We start from the raw sequence: 11,173 nt of genomic DNA on the forward strand, positions 1-11,173 counted from the left end.
TAAGGGATTTCGCCGCGATACCGAATGAAAGCTTGTGATTTGGAGCTGATATTTTCACTGATGAACCCTGATGGGGAATTTCATGCATTGGCACGACCTCGTGGCATATGAAAAACAAATATCACCATGACGAGGAGGCGTCAGGAAAATAAAGGACAGGCGTGAACAATGGTCAGAAGAAAAAGAGAAATAATTAGCTAGCCTTAAGAAGTAACAAATATAGCGCACAGGCAGGCAATGCAAATTGGAACAATGGTTTTAAGTAACCAAGAAAGCAATGACACGATCAGAGACAACTGGGGAATGCTGAAGCATGGTCATCGCCACCATGTAAAAGGATAGTAATCTCTAGCTAAAGAATGGCTTTCACATTACATGGGCTCATATTTCGGGAAAGACGATATTGTCGCCGTAGCCTAAAACGAAAGCAGGCTCGTTAAGCCCGATGGTAAAAACAAAAATGCGAGACTGCCACTTGCGACAAGCGAAACAGACCGGTTGCTTCAATTTTCTGCCCAAGGCATAACATCACGCTCGTCTTTTCTACTGCATCCCGGCGCCTGTTCTAAGATGATCAAAGCTTCGTGCAATAAAGCACTGCTGTCGGCTCATCAAGAGTAAATTGTGTGGTTTTATGTCGCAAAGAGAAATTTGAATTTGAAAGACGCTGTTGCCGGTTGTTGCCGTTGTTGTAGCATTCCAGCCTCCCCCTCCCCCTCTCTTCTCTCCAATGGATTGCAGCACCTACCATCGGCATAAATTGGAACGTGAACACAGAAAGAAAAGAAGTAATAAAGAAAAGAGAAGAAAAACAATAAGGAAAATGACAGTTGATTAGAACACATGCTACATCTACTTACATGAAATGGTAACGTGAAACGACACCGCAACCGGATTCTACGCATCATGCAGTCCTAAGTATATTATATATATATATATATATATATATATATATATATATATATATATATATATAGAGAGAGAGAGAGAGAGAGAGAGAGAGAGAGAGAAACTTTATTTGGTTAGACAATATTTTAAGGAGCGGTGGTCGGAGCCCTCAGTCCAGGGCCCCACTGGCCTCTGCCGCCTGCCTGACCTGGATAATTAAGGACTTTTGTCCTGCCAAGTCGGAACGGGCGAGCTGTGCCTCCCCCTGCTCCATTGTGATATCATGAAAATATCAGCTCGCTCACGCGGAGCGTTCGAAAAGGGACTCGGTCGTGGTCACTGACTCCCGGGAGACATGTCCTAAGTATAGGTTTTAGGGCCTGAACCAGGCCACAGTAATACGGGTGCCACACGGCGCACTTTCGATCGCGGTCGAGCGCGATCAGGATCGAATCTCGCGGTCGCAATTGGCTCTTTTGCGCAACCAGAGAGGGCGCCAATCGCCGTTGAGAATTTCGATCCGGATCGGGATCGATCCCCATCAAAACTGGCCGTGTGACAACATTGTTAAAAAGGCAGGTTAACTTAGAAACGCAACAATACGCCATCGTCGTCTTCATCAGGTTTGCTCTTGAATTTATGCTGACCGATGTGAAAGGAGGTTGAAGTAATAAGCCACCGTGGCGGTCCGTCGACTGAGATATGCATCCGGACAAAGAGTGACCCGAGTTTCTGGCACGACTCTTAGCTTTCCTGACTACCAGCCACCCTGTTGTCAGTCAGACATTGTAGCATGATTTTACTTCTTCGTACGCAGTAGTTAATGAAACACTCGGCGTCATGGCAAGCAGCACGAAACCAGTCGATATACTTATACCAATTCCTGTCCATGACAGAAGTGTGCGTACAGCGTTAACTTGCCACTTTTCGCGGCCAAATTATGCAAACACAAGTCTTTCACTGAAAGATGCCGACCAAGAAATGCGTTGTTTTGTTGGTCAGTGTCAAGCGCCGTGTAAAATACGAAATATGAAATTATGAAAGCGCAAAATAAAGAGGCAGGACAGTGCATATAGCCGCGTGTACATGAATGAAACTGAAGCGTATATATCGCATCAAATTATTTTATCGCCTCGCTTTTATGTAAACTGAACAATTAAGGAAATGCACTAGGAAGATGCGCTGCGTTAATGCGCCAGCTAGAGCGAGCTTAAGTGGAAGGAGTCACCAATAGACATCACGAAGGCGGCTACCTCATCACATAAAAAACAAAAAAAACACCGCAAATCCACGAAGTGAATGATGATGAGGGGGCAAAGCACCGGCCGGGGGATCATTCGGGCAAAATGCCGGAAGCGTTCTCCGGAAGCCGGAGTGTGGCGTACATATACTATACATATACAAATATACAGTATATATATATATATATATATATATATATATATACTGTACATGTGTACAGTATATACAGTGCTGCACCGCAGCGCCCCTAGCTACGGATGAGAGAGAGAGAGCGCGCGCCGGGAACGAGAGAGAAAGAGAGAGAGCACAGCTGCGCCTCTAGCGGGAGCGCCGAGTACTAGCGTGGCTACGACGGCACGACGAGGGACAAGGTTCGACCCTAAGGAGCTTAGCCCTTAACATAAAGTAAAATTGGTGTGCCTGGCATTTGCTGTTTTTTTGCTCATACGTGACACAGATTTTGGCTTATAAAAACCAGCACCATATCTTTTCGAACGACGCTGAATGTGAACGCTGGCTTGTGGATTACGATTACGCACGCGGAAATGTACTGCAACAATGAATTTGCGTACTTGAAGAATGGACAGCAAATACTCTAATTCATTTTTTGCAGTACCTGCATCATACAGAGCTGCGTGCCTTTATTTAATGTGCCTTTTTTAGTCCACTTTTCCTACATATCTTGTGGTAAATTCGTCAGAATGAAACACATTCAACGCTTCTGCGCTTACGTACATGAACCAAATAAAGTCGGGCCGATTCGGTTTGAGGGACCAAATACTCTTTGTCGGGTTTATGTAACGCTACTGGGTGGGACCGACCAAGCATAGAATCGAGTTCTGTCGATGCGCCTTCGAAGGGCTGTGCTGACTCGCCCAAACCGCTTGGCAAGATGCATGTAAGCGCGGTCGCGTCGGGTCGAGTAAGCTTGCCTTTTGGCTCGACCCCGTCGCGTCGAGTCCATGTAAACGCCGCGCTAGGCTCGCATTCGTGCAAACGCGGCTTAGAAGCGAAACGTCGTCGGCACTACACGCTGAGCAAGGCTGAGCTTTCTCAAAATGGCCGCGGAGGGATGTTGAAAGAGCCGCAAAACACAGCCGCATCAGCGAGTTCCCGCTGCAGGTTCGTGCTCTTGTTTCTAGCGGTACCTCGTGAACATTATACGAGAGTAAAGCACCCCGGGTATAAGGGCAGTAAGAACAAGGCTCGCGAATGCCACCAGATATTTCAGCCGAGAGCACGAACAAAGACAAATTCTCGTTTCGCAATCTCATTCGACGATGCGCTCAGAGGAGTGCGCTGTTCCCGTCGACAAACAAGGCTCAGAAACCGCAGCAGTTGCTAGGCGCCCTCTTTATAATGCGGAGGAGGAAAGAGAGTATGGAAGGGGCGAGTTGGCTTAAAGGCCACAGGGAACACGTGCCAAAAGACTCCGAATGATTAGCATGGTCGCATCATGAAAAGCAAGGGGAAAAAAACAACCAGGAGAAGGAGAGCTGCTAACCAACGTGAAAAAAGAAAGAAGGAAAAGAATTCGATTCAAGATTGTTCGGGTCATTTTGCCAAGCGCGAATTACTATTCGACGTTGTAATCTTACGCAACAGCCCATTATTTTGTTCCGTAGTGGTACACTGGTCGTGTTGTTTGTAATAAGAAGACCTCCGACACGGTCAGTGTCGGAGAGCAAGTTAATTAGCTGGGATCTAAAGGAAGCCGGGGCGATTTGAAAGCTGTACTGTGGGATTACTTCGATCCTAACGGCGGCCGCTTCGATGTATTACGAGTGGGTAGCAGTTACCTAATGCGAGATTGTACGCGAAGCACACATAAGCGATTGGCTCGACAGATAACTGCGCGAAGATTACCGGTTACGGCAATCTTCGCGCATTATATATATGGTTGTTCACGGTGAAACACTTGAGCACACTTCATTCAATGTGTTGTAGCAATAGCAAGACCGTACAGGCTTGGGCTTTCGAGTGTAACAATAGCCTTTATTCTGTATAAAAGGCTTTGCGAAAAGCTGCTCTTCGGTTAGTCAGCTTGAGAAAGCCAATATTAAGCTCTCTTGAATGCAGTCGCAAGTAGTAGTTTATACAATAATACGATTCCCTACCACCGACAGTACATCTATGCCATCGCGGAATATTTGTGTTTTGGGGTCGCATGAAATCGAAATGTATGTGTACGTAAAATTCTGGGATAGATTCGTGGACATAGCACAAAAGAACGTAGATACGGGAATTCTCTAGGGGAACTCCAGAGATGAAGATGACACTCGCCTTAACCAGAAAACTAAATCGGTAAGCAACTTGGGCCATCTCATTTATATGAGACCCCGTCAATCAGCTTTGCTTTGTTCTGACCTACGAGCTCTCCTCCAAGCGCAAAGGAGCCATTGTCCGAAGAGACACACCTTCGCTCATCCGCCCGTGTATCTGATTACTTCCACGCAAACTTTCTCGGATGGAGGAAGTTCGGAGTCTTCGGGCTGGCGTGGGCTTTGACACCCGCTGTACCCTGAGCCCGGCTGCAAACCCTGGAGCGTGCCTTAAGTGTCCGCGACTCCTACGTCTACGGCGGACATTCATCGCATTCAGTGGTTGTGCCCTGGTATACTCGGGATATTAGGCACGAGATTCTCGGGGAGCCCAAGCTCAAGCCTAATGCTTCAGAGGACTATGTATATACCCGTTTGCTATACGGACGAGAATACTGCATGTACTCATTGCTGCAGTATTTGCATCAAACGAGATTACATGCGAGTATGCACAGCGAAACTGTTTAACGTTTTGGTGTCGCTGACCTAGAGCGGGGGGTCCTTTCTTCCCTTCGTCGCGTCTGCAAGGCCATGAACATACAAAGTTCATACAAAGGTCAGCAACACCAAAACATCTCGTCCCCCCCCCCCCCCCCCCCCCTGTCCCTCGTCAACACATTCCCGCGACTAAAGGGCGCCCAGCATCGGTCAACCCAGCCGACCAGCGACGCCGGCTAAGCACTAAGATCGCTAAGATCGCACTCGCTAATTATTTTTCTTTATGAGCGATAAAGATACTACGGTGAAAGACATACGCAACGAGCAGTCAGCGCTAAGAAGATTAACATTTTTACATTTCTGAAAATATGAAGAAACCGGCGGGACAGAAACCGGCGACAAATTACACGGACCACTATAGATGTACAGCGTAAGTACGTGGCGTTGCGAATGTTATGCTACTTCGTGAACCAAGAGCACTAGCATTTTGTAGCAGGTTTGCGTGCCCTCAAAGCTTTTTCTATACAATGACATTACCAGGCGTTGGGAATGAAAAGCGAATGCAAAGACATAAAATAATATCACAGTTTCGCGATAAGGGTGAAGCAATGAATGTGATAGCAACATGTTAGAATATTGCACGAAGTGTGTAAGACCCCTAGCTGCAATGGCAGTATGAATTGAAGTAAACCTAAGCTGACTAAGTAAAACGGACCTGTTGTATTAGGGGTCCTCTATTTGGCTCCTGTCATCAGACAATTTCATTTACCTTTATTAATTAAATCCAACCTCTTTCTTAGCGAGTTCCCTCCACTTTTCCGTAGCGGGCATGTTTCATACCTCTTTCTTGGCCCGATCCCAGAGGTAGTGGACAGCCGCGCCAATAAAATTACATCATTTTATTGTTTGATCTCTGTTATTGTTCCGCACTTTTAATATTTGGGTCTGAAAAGACTTAAGTTGAAAAGCATGCGCTGTTGGTGTTTTGTTTCACGACGTTTGTTTGTGGGCTGCCATTCTCAAAATTCTTAGGAACAATTTTTTCTAGAAAATAAGACCTGGCATGAGAAACTTTAGTTAGAATGGTGTGGCAAAATAACCCGCAAATATGGCATGTAATGTAGCATGGCGTGGTACATAGCATACAGAGACCTAAATATATACGGAACCTCATGAGGACGCCGACGGCGATGAACACGGCAAAAAGTCCCTTCGAGTTTTTATATAATTGCTATCACAATAAAACAAATTTCTTTTGTCACCCGTCATGCCATATTCGTGATATCCGCAACCTCGTGCTCGTAACCTTGGTTGCTTAATATCATACGCACATGCCGAGATGCCAACTCGCAACTAAACAAAATGGAGCCACTATATAATGCAATATCGGCATATTTGCCGCCACCCTTTTTACAATGATAGCAGCTATGGGCTCACTCCTCTAGTCGTTTTTTTTATGTGCAGTGCCCTTTATGTGTTCGAGCGTTATGTATTCTGCTTCTTGAATTTGAGCACTGGCTTCATTTAAGCTCTCTCACCTATGTTCTATAGTTCATAGGTAAACTGCTGATTGTATGGTCAAGCTATCATAACAACCAGTGGCTGCTGTGATATAAGTAAGGCTCTGATGAGAATTAAGTGGAACGTCAACACAGTTATTTTCAAGCTTGGAGAATAAATTAATAAAAGTGCTACTAATTAAATGGACATTCCATATGCAGTGAACTGCTTCAGATATGAAATTGTAAAACATGTTTGGAAGCTAGTGTCATCTATTAACGTATTGTAACTACAGTCATTCCTTTGACAGCAATGAGCGAATATCACTCAACTAGCGACGTCAGCCGCCTTCAGTTGTGAGGTTACGTAAAAAAAAAAGACATACACGTTTTCTCCCCTGCTTTGAGAGAAAACTGGACAGTTTAGTAGGGATTCACGATGGCAGTGACAGCTCGTCAAAGACGGGGATGAAAGCGAGCGCCTGTGCTGAGTCGGTAGCATTCGTTCTCGACTTCGTCAGAGCATTACCATGTCGTCAATGCATCAGGTAAAATTTTCTTGTTAGTATCGTTAGTGAGTAAGAGGTGTAAGACATCCTACCTTTTCTGCTACGGAATTCGGCAAAGCCTGCATTCCTGGGCGTCTCCCAGCGCTTGGAAAAATGGCAGGAACGTGTCGACGGCAGCTGGAGCACAATTTCTGCCGGAGAAACATGGTGATGCTGAAAGCTGAATATGTGTTCTTTGTCAGAAGAAAGAAATAAAAGTTACTAGGGGTATGCTACAACTAAGACGACTTGAAGGCGAAAGCCCATCGCCGCTAGCTCAATGACAAGATGACCACTTTTTTGCTGAGTCATCTTCACTCTGAACCAATATTTTGCAAAGGCAATGTTGCAAGTCATCCTTATTACCTTTCACCAAACTCAGTGACTTAGCATTTATTTTTGATGAGTCATCGTCCCTCTGAACCCATATTATGCATTCATTTTTGCAAGTCATCCTTTAATCACCGAACTCGGACCGTGACTTAGGAATTTTTTGCTGAGTCATCATCACTTTGACACCAGAATTTGCGGTCGTCCTGATGCGTTTTTTTTTTTTTTTTTTTGCAACTCACCCTTCCTATAATTCACCAAACTCGAGCCGTGACTGAGCACTATTTTTTGCTGAGTCGCTCTCACTTGGACCCTTCACATCTCGCATATATTTTCTTGCAAGTCACTCCCCCGCTCCATAACCCCTTGATTCACCTTCATACTTGATTCACTCTTGATTCACCCTATCACTGCTTGGTTACTTCCTTCGTTGTTACTTCGTTGTTACTTCCATCACACTTTGGTTGCTCTATTACTCCAAATTTTAATTTTCATCACTCTTGATTCACCCTATCACCACTTCATTCACATTCATTCACTCTTAATCCACTCCCATTTGCGCTTCATTATCTTAGCTGACTCTATCTCTTCATTACCTTTCGTTTGACTCATTTCACTCAACTAAACTTGTTTGAAAAGTTTGGAAATCCCAAGTGGTCTAGAAAATGCGAGAGGAACCCACTGCGGCGTTTTCCACGGAGCTCAATGTGTTGAGTCGGTACCTTGAATGCCAGCAATGAATCAGTTCTGATAAGTGTACAACTACTTGAGCAGAAACAGTGCAAGACAACAGGACGTACGAAAGGGGCAGACAACGCCATTGGAAGGGACAGCGTTGTTGCTTCGCCCTTTCTTATACGCGGTGTCCTTTTGAGCTGTTTTTGTTCAAGTCACGAACCAAATAGCCCAAGTGCGCACGCTTATGCTGTTCAATTACTGTGTTGCAGAGGAGATTTATTGAGAACTAAATAAACTATTAAGTTTATGCGGCATTCTGTAGGCATAGTTGTCAACAAATAAAATTTAAAAGAAAGTATAAACCGTCAGACGGCAGTGGGCATAAAGGCACGTGACTCAATTTCGTGCTTCGATGCATAAAACGACGTTTTGTTAAGAAACTAACTGCAACGCCAATGCATTTCTCCGCAAAGTTCGGGAATTAATATCTCGAAACTGGTGTCATTCCGAGAATTCGTTCCAAGTGGATCCGCCTTGCGAACTCCACGGCTACAATTTGTAAATTGCAATATGGGCAATCAGATAATTACTTAAAAGCTTAATTCGTAAATTTTTCTCAATTATTCGATTATGCATTTCAATTTCATGCGCAAGTAATGTCCGCCTATTGGAGTAGACCAGCGCATGAACTAAAATTGTGCTATCTTCCACAGGTAACATTTAAGAATGTTTGAAAGTGTTCCCTGAAACACCCTGTATACATATATATATACATATATATATATATATATATATATATATATATATATATGAACTGTGTAAAGTTGCCAAAAAAATGCCAAAAGAATGCCACAAAAGGCACTCTTATCGAGAGAAAGAAGCCTAATACACTTTAAAATAATTTACACCCTTGAAAGTAAACAAGAGTGTAAATTATTTTTCAGTGTAATGCAGTAAAGACGTAAACGCCAAAGACGGCTGCTGATGGCATCTTGAATTTCCGCCACCAGCTCGTTATGACGTAATAGATTTTAGTGGATCTGCCCCACCTAGTTATATTTTTCTATTATTATCGGTAAAGATCAAATGTACTGCATAATATAATAGCAATGGGCACAACTTAGTAAGATGCCTTTGCCGAGCTTACAACGGTCCAAGTACGAAACAAATACTTTGCGATAGGTGGCGGCACATGGCTCTACCGGCGCTCTGGATTTCGGCGCGATAACCAAGATTTGGAAGCTCGACTTTCATTTTCTCTTTCAATAATACACCCATTACTGCCTATCTGACAGATTGTGTGTTGAAAGAATATTTTATCAGTATAAACAAATTTAGACTTCCCATTTAGTATCCCTTCATAAAGCTCATTCAAAGCACCCCAACCAGATATATCTCCAGCGCCCTTCACAGGAGAAGCAAAAAAGCAGTTAAAGGGTCTTCGAGTCATGTGTGCGACTATACCTATTACCACATGCATCTATGGAACAAAAGTGCTTTTTCTTTCTTCCTTTTCTTCTATTTTTCTTCTTTTGGACGCCTGCAGGTTTGAAGTGTCTCGTGTTTGTAAACGTCTTCCTCGTTTGCTCTTGAGCAGGAACAATTCCGTAAAACTTTAGCTCAATGTGGCGCGGTTTCACAGAAGAAAAAAAAAACCGCGAATGCGCACTGGACGTAAACTGAGCAAGAAAGAGCCACCGCGGAAATCGCGGAGTCCAATTAGCGAGCAGCGTAAAATTTTTCGGGAGTCAGGGTGCACGCATAATTAGTCGTGAAAAACAATATTCGGTGGTACAAAAAGCGGCACAGCAGTATGCTCAGGAAGGATGGTTGGAAGAATTTCGGCTGACGTGTTTGTCGTGTAGGTGTTTGGGGGAGAGAAGATGGGAAGATTACGGGTGTTCCTGTTCAGTGCGGATGTAATACATGAGGTCGCGAAGGGAACGCTCGTTTTAGCCACCCTTTGGTTCGAAGGTTCTTTTGTCGAGAATCGATGCGGAGAACACACCAGGTTCATTTTGCTTTCGGGTAATTACATGTGCCTTACGCAGAGCCGCAGGAAAGCTCAGCTCATTGCGTCATTGGATCACGTTAAGGTCATGTTAGACGCAAGTGGAGAGGGGCACAACGCGAACTGTCTGTGCACCTGTTTACTCCCACTCTATAATCAAATTAAGTTTAAAGAACGCGCAGTACAGTGGCTTATAGGAGTATCGGAGGCGACTTCTTTTCAGGTAACAATTAAGCAAACGAGAAAACATTATTAGAGGAACTATTATGACGAGTTCAGCAGAGCAAGCGCCGTGAAGGCTAGAATATACTAGGCCAGAGACATACCAGGACGCCAAACAGATACACGCTTTTGCGTTTTGTCTATGTGTCAAGTCGTGCTGAGCTTCTGTCATAACCTGATGAATGAACGGACGTGATTAGCACATTTGCTAGCGCACAACGGCTGTTCTCAGAAAACGCCGACATATCAGGCGGTATACCTGTAATACAATGTTTTTCACTGACGCGGTAGCTTCCCAAATTTAAAAGAAAACGCGCATTCCTGCATGGAGATCAACAATAGGTTGCAGGAATCCCAAGCTGGCACTATAGATGTGCACAACGATTACGCTGTAGCTTTCTTTTTTTTTTTTCAACCATATGACTCGACGCTAGTCTATAGCATTCCTACCCAGAGACGTGATGCTATGGGTTGGGCTATGCCTTCATCTTCAATCTTTCCCTTCTTTCCCTCCTCCTCTTCAAGCGAGCGTGCGTGGTGTCAATTTCAGGAGGCCGTCACTCTTCTGCTCTTCCATTATTCTGTTCAGTTTCTACATGTTTTCACGAAAGTTGTAGTAACCATGGCAACTCACGCGCAGCCAGCCAGACGGCGCTCAATTTTGAGCGATCGAAAATGTTAGAGCGTGGCGACGTGCTCATCACAGTTGCTGGTTTAGGAGACGGAGACGCGGGCACCAGAATGCCCCGGAATTTTTTTTTTTCTTTTGGCTAAGCTCTGACGAATGCAGTGTGCTATGTGGAAGCCGTAATCACGCAGTTTTAATTCTTTTGACCCAGGTTTCGGGACACAATCGCTGGATCGAAACAGACCCAGCCCCACCGGCGCAGTTCTGTCGCCAACTTCTGATTACGCGCTAATGAAAGCTGCTTCTAAAACCTTCGTTTCCCTTTTTTTGTTCTTTTCCTTTTAATTTCTTTTCTACCACGCTTAATT

The sequence above is a fragment of the Dermacentor silvarum genome, chromosome 11, assembly GCF_013339745.2.
Source record: "Dermacentor silvarum isolate Dsil-2018 chromosome 11, BIME_Dsil_1.4, whole genome shotgun sequence".
Classification (NCBI taxonomy): domain Eukaryota; kingdom Metazoa; phylum Arthropoda; class Arachnida; order Ixodida; family Ixodidae; genus Dermacentor; species Dermacentor silvarum.